At 43.0% G+C, this 5,000-nt stretch overlaps 11 non-coding genes across 11 annotated transcripts; all 11 read right to left on the bottom strand.

Moving 5' to 3' along the window:
- Positions 1–33: 33 nt before the first annotated feature.
- LOC140371303 (U4 spliceosomal RNA) lies at positions 34–174 on the bottom strand. The gene has a single exon (XR_011928447.1). It is a non-coding gene; the product is annotated as a U4 spliceosomal RNA (small nuclear RNA).
- Positions 175–848: 674 nt separating this feature from the next.
- Positions 849–920, bottom strand: trnap-ugg (transfer RNA proline (anticodon UGG)). The gene has a single exon. It is a non-coding gene; the product is annotated as a tRNA-Pro (tRNA).
- A 98-nt stretch (positions 921–1,018) lies between these two features.
- trnap-cgg (transfer RNA proline (anticodon CGG)) lies at positions 1,019–1,090 on the bottom strand. Its single transcript has one exon. It is a non-coding gene; the product is annotated as a tRNA-Pro (tRNA).
- Positions 1,091–1,458: 368 nt separating this feature from the next.
- On the bottom strand, positions 1,459–1,599 carry LOC140371305 (U4 spliceosomal RNA). The gene has a single exon (XR_011928449.1). It is a non-coding gene; the product is annotated as a U4 spliceosomal RNA (small nuclear RNA).
- Positions 1,600–2,268: 669 nt separating this feature from the next.
- trnap-cgg (transfer RNA proline (anticodon CGG)) lies at positions 2,269–2,341 on the bottom strand. The gene has a single exon. It is a non-coding gene; the product is annotated as a tRNA-Pro (tRNA).
- Positions 2,342–2,443: 102 nt separating this feature from the next.
- trnap-ugg (transfer RNA proline (anticodon UGG)) lies at positions 2,444–2,515 on the bottom strand. Its single transcript has one exon. It is a non-coding gene; the product is annotated as a tRNA-Pro (tRNA).
- Positions 2,516–2,613: 98 nt separating this feature from the next.
- trnap-cgg (transfer RNA proline (anticodon CGG)) lies at positions 2,614–2,684 on the bottom strand. Its single transcript has one exon. It is a non-coding gene; the product is annotated as a tRNA-Pro (tRNA).
- A 368-nt stretch (positions 2,685–3,052) lies between these two features.
- Positions 3,053–3,193, bottom strand: LOC140371302 (U4 spliceosomal RNA). Its single transcript, XR_011928446.1, has one exon. It is a non-coding gene; the product is annotated as a U4 spliceosomal RNA (small nuclear RNA).
- Positions 3,194–3,862: 669 nt separating this feature from the next.
- Positions 3,863–3,935, bottom strand: trnap-cgg (transfer RNA proline (anticodon CGG)). The gene has a single exon. It is a non-coding gene; the product is annotated as a tRNA-Pro (tRNA).
- A 272-nt stretch (positions 3,936–4,207) lies between these two features.
- Positions 4,208–4,278, bottom strand: trnap-cgg (transfer RNA proline (anticodon CGG)). The gene has a single exon. It is a non-coding gene; the product is annotated as a tRNA-Pro (tRNA).
- A 368-nt stretch (positions 4,279–4,646) lies between these two features.
- On the bottom strand, positions 4,647–4,787 carry LOC140371301 (U4 spliceosomal RNA). Its single transcript, XR_011928445.1, has one exon. It is a non-coding gene; the product is annotated as a U4 spliceosomal RNA (small nuclear RNA).
- Positions 4,788–5,000: the final 213 nt, after the last annotated feature.

The raw sequence follows: 5,000 nt of genomic DNA, 5'->3' as shown, positions 1-5,000 counted from the left end.
TTTTGACGAGCTTACCTTATACATGAAAATAAGCCTCCTCAGAGACTGTCAAAAATTGCCACAGTCGACTATATTTCAAATCGCCAAGGCGGGATATTGGGTAAAGTTTTAAACTAGCAATAATCGCGCCTCGGATAGACCTCGTAGGCTACAACACTGCCACTGCGCAAAGCTAACGTGTACTTTCAGAAAGAATGGCCAGGGCTTGGTTCTTGCCACTTCCTGGTCATGGTAGGTCATTGAGGGCAGAGCAAAACTTTGGCCAAGAAGGGAGCTTCTTTTCAAAAAACTGCCTGTAACACCTGGAAAAATGTAGATAGCAGACTTCAGAGACTGTTGACTGAAAGAGTAACAAAATGCATGGGTACAACTTAAATCTTTGCTTTTTGGTACGTCTTCACCAGGCGGGATAAATAATCAATTTTCAACCACTAACCTTGCCACCACAAATAAAACAATTGCTCCAAGCGGATTTGATCTTCTTGCAGTAAAGACAGCCAAACTTTTGGTAGTTTCATTTGTATAACAGTAAATATAGAAAGAATTGTCTTAATCACGTTTGGTGGGATTATTCATAGCTGGAAAGTGCAAGTCAGTGTAGTTGCATTGGAAAGAAGATTTTTTTTAGTGAAAACCCACAAACAATGGCTCATTACGTACCAGGCATATAGAAAGGGCTCGTCTGGGATTTGAACCAGGGACCTCTCGCACCCTAAGCGAGAATCATACCCGTAGACCAACGAGCCACATTTGCATAGATTTTGAGGCCTCAACTGACCTACTCAACTGACCATTTCAGATTCTATTAAAAGGTCTTTGATCTGAACAGCATCATCTTGATTGTTCTTGGGCTTGTCCGGGATTTGAACCCGGGACCTCTCGCACCCAAAGCGAGAATCATACCCCTAGACCAACGAACCACATTTGCATAGATTTTGAGGCCTCAACTGACCTACAAAAGCATTTCAGATTCTATTAAAAGGTCTTTGATCTGAACAGCATCATCTTGATTGTTCTTGGGCTCGTCCGGGATTTGAACCCGGGACCTCTCGCACCCGAAGTGAGAATCATACCCCTAGACCAACGAGCCACTTTTGCCCTGTGGCATAATCCAGTCGAATACAGCCCATTGAAATCAATTTTACAACCTAGCTAACACTCACTGGTCGGTCTACGGCTCCTCCGACTTACCGAGATTTAAACACAGGACCTTCTTGTTCCCATAGTGACAGTCATACCCCTGGAATGATAAGCTAGAGAACTCATCCAATTTTTTGTCTCATAACTGAAAAAAGGATTAACATTTGAGCAAGTCGTCATCAGTTACTTCTGGTGTACTTCTTCTAGCACGTGCATACCAATGACTTTGATCTGAACTAGTTGTGTACAGAGTATGTAGCTCTATTTCTGGTGGAATGTCACGCGTTTGGACGAGCTTACCTTATACATGAAAATAAGCCTCCTCAGAGACTGTCAAAAATTGCCACAGTCGACTATATTTCAAGTCGCCAAGGCGGGGTATTGGGTAAAGTTTTCAACTAGCAATAATCGCGCCTCGGATAGACCTCATAGGCTACAATACTGCCACTGCGCAAAGCTAACGTGTACTTTGAGAAAGAATGGCCAGGGCTTGGTTCTTGCCACTTCCTGGTCATGGTAGGTCATTGAGGGCAGAGCAAAACTTTGGCCAAGAAGGGAGCTTCTTTTCAAAAAACTGCCTGTAACACCTGGAAAAATGTAGATAGCAGACTTCAGAGACTGTTGACTGAAAGAGTAACAAAATGCATGGGTACAACTTAAATCTTTGCTTTTTGGTACGTCTTCACCAGGCGGGATAAATAATCAATTTTCAACCACTAACCTTGCCACCACAAATAAAACAATTGCTCCAAGCGGATTTGATCTTCTTGCAGTAAAGACAGCAAAACTTTTGGTAGTTTCATTTGTATAACAGTAAATATAGAAAGAATTGCCTTAATCACGTTTGGTGGGATTATTCATAGCTGGAAAGTGCAAGTCGGTGTGGTTGCTTTGGAAAGAAGAATTTTTTTAGTGAAAACCCACAAACAATGGCTCATTACGTACCAGGCATATAGAAAGGGCTCGTCTGGGATTTGAACCAGGGACCTCTCGCACCCTAAGCGAGAATCATACCCGTAGACCAACGAGCCACATTTGCATATCTTTTGAGGCCTCAACTAACCTACAAAAAAATTTCAGATTCTATTAAAAGGTCTTTGATCTGAACAGCATCATCTTGATTGTTCTTGAGCTCGTCCGGGATTTGAACCCGGGACCTCTCGCACCCGAAGTGAGAATCATACCCCTAGACCAACGAGCCATATTTGCATAGATTTTGAGGCCTCAACTGACCTACTCAACTGACCATTTCAGATTCTATTAAAAGGTCTTTGATCTGAACAGCATCATCTTGATTGTTCTTGGGCTCGTCCGGGATTTGAACCCGGGACGTCTCGCACCCAAAGCGAGAATCATACCCCTAGACCAACGAACCACATTTGTATAGATTTTGAGGCCTCAACTGACCTACAAAAGCATTTCAGATTCTATTAAAAAGTCTTTGATCTGAACAGCATCATCTTGATTGTTCTTGGGCTCGTCCGGGATTTGAACCCGGACGTCTCGCACCCGAAGCGAGAATCATACCCCTAGACCAACGAGCCACTTTTCCCCTGTGGCATAGTCCAGTCGAATACAGCCCATTGAAATCAATTTTACAACCTAGCCAACACTCACTGGTCGGTCTACGGCTCCTCCGACTTACCGAGATTTAAACACAGGACCTTCTTGTTCCCATAGTGACAGTCATACCCTTGGAATGATAAGCTAGAGAACTCATCCAATTTTTTGTCTCATAACGGAAAAAAACATTAACATTTGAGCAAGTCGTCATCAGTTACTTCTGGTGTACTTCTTCTAGCACGTGCATACCAATGACTTTGATCTGAACTAGTTGTGTACAGAGTATGTAGCTCTATTTCTGGTGGAATGTCACGTGTTTTGACGAGCTTACCTTATACATGAAAATAAGCCTCCTCAGAGACTGTCAAAAATTGCCACAGTCGACTATATTTCAAATCGCCAAGGCGGGATATTGGGTAAAGTTTTAAACTAGCAATAATCGCGCCTCGGATAGACCTCGTAGGCTACAACACTGCCACTGCGCAAAGCTAACGTGTACTTTGAGAAAGAATGGCCAGGGCTTGGTTCTTGCCACTTCCTGGTCATGGTAGGTCATTGAGGGCAGAGCAAAACTTTGGCCAAGAAGGGAGCTTCTTTTCAAAAAACTGCCTGTAACACCTGGAAAAATGTAGATAGCAGACTTCAGAGACTGTTGACTGAAAGAGTAACAAAATGCATGGGTACAACTTAAATCTTTGCTTTTTGGTACGTCTTCACCAGGCGGGATAAATAATCAATTTTCAACCACTAACCTTGCCACCACAAATAAAACAATTGCTCCAAGCGGATTTGATCTTCTTGCAGTAAAGACAGCAAAACTTTTGGTAGTTTCATTTGTATAACAGTAAATATAGAAAGAATTGCCTTAATCACGTTTGGTGGGATTATTCATAGCTGGAAAGTGCAAGTCGGTGTGGTTGCTTTGGAAAGAAGAATTTTTTTAGTGAAAACCCACAAACAATGGCTCATTACGTACCAGGCATATAGAAAGGGCTCGTCTGGGATTTGAACCAGGGACCTCTCGCACCCTAAGCGAGAATCATACCCGTAGACCAACGAGCCACATTTGCATATCTTTTGAGGCCTCAACTAACCTACAAAAAAATTTCAGATTCTATTAAAAGGTCTTTGATCTGAACAGCATCATCTTGATTGTTCTTGAGCTCGTCCGGGATTTGAACCCGGGACCTCTCGCACCCGAAGTGAGAATCATACCCCTAGACCAACGAGCCATATTTGCATAGATTTTGAGGCCTCAACTGACCTACTCAACTGACCATTTCAGATTCTATTAAAAGGTCTTTGATCTGAACAGCATCATCTTGATTGTTCTTGGGCTCGTCCGGGATTTGAAACCGGGACGTCTCGCACCCAAAGCGAGAATCATACCCCTAGACCAACGAACCACATTTGTATAGATTTTGAGGCCTCAACTGACCTACAAAAGCATTTCAGATTCTATTAAAAAGTCTTTGATCTGAACAGCATCATCTTGATTGTTCTTGGGCTCGTCCGGGATTTGAACCCGGACGTCTCGCACCCGAAGCGAGAATCATACCCCTAGACCAACGAGCCACTTTTCCCCTGTGGCATAGTCCAGTCGAATACAGCCCATTGAAATCAATTTTACAACCTAGCCAACACTCACTGGTCGGTCTACGGCTCCTCCGACTTACCGAGATTTAAACACAGGACCTTCTTGTTCCCATAGTGACAGTCATACCCTTGGAATGATAAGCTAGAGAACTCATCCAATTTTTTGTCTCATAACGGAAAAAAACATTAACATTTGAGCAAGTCGTCATCAGTTACTTCTGGTGTACTTCTTCTAGCACGTGCATACCAATGACTTTGATCTGAACTAGTTGTGTACAGAGTATGTAGCTCTATTTCTGGTGGAATGTCACGTGTTTTGACGAGCTTACCTTATACATGAAAATAAGCCTCCTCAGAGACTGTCAAAAATTGCCACAGTCGACTATATTTCAAATCGCCAAGGCGGGATATTGGGTAAAGTTTTAAACTAGCAATAATCGCGCCTCGGATAGACCTCGTAGGCTACAACACTGCCACTGCGCAAAGCTAACGTGTACTTTCAGAAAGAATGGCCAGGGCTTGGTTCTTGCCACTTCCTGGTCATGGTAGGTCATTGAGGGCAGAGCAAAACTTTGGCCAAGAAGGGAGCTTCTTTTCAAAAAACTGCCTGTAACACCTGGAAAAATGTAGATAGCAGACTTCAGAGACTGTTGACTGAAAGAGTAACAAAATGCATGGGTACAACTTAAATCTTTGCTTTT

This window comes from Eucyclogobius newberryi, unplaced genomic scaffold, assembly GCF_026437365.1.
Source record: "Eucyclogobius newberryi isolate DKJ021-1_F unplaced genomic scaffold, fEucNew1.0.hap1 SCAF_214, whole genome shotgun sequence".
Lineage (NCBI taxonomy): Eukaryota > Metazoa > Chordata > Actinopteri > Gobiiformes > Gobiidae > Eucyclogobius > Eucyclogobius newberryi.
This window is presented reverse-complemented; position numbering and strand designations above follow the sequence as displayed.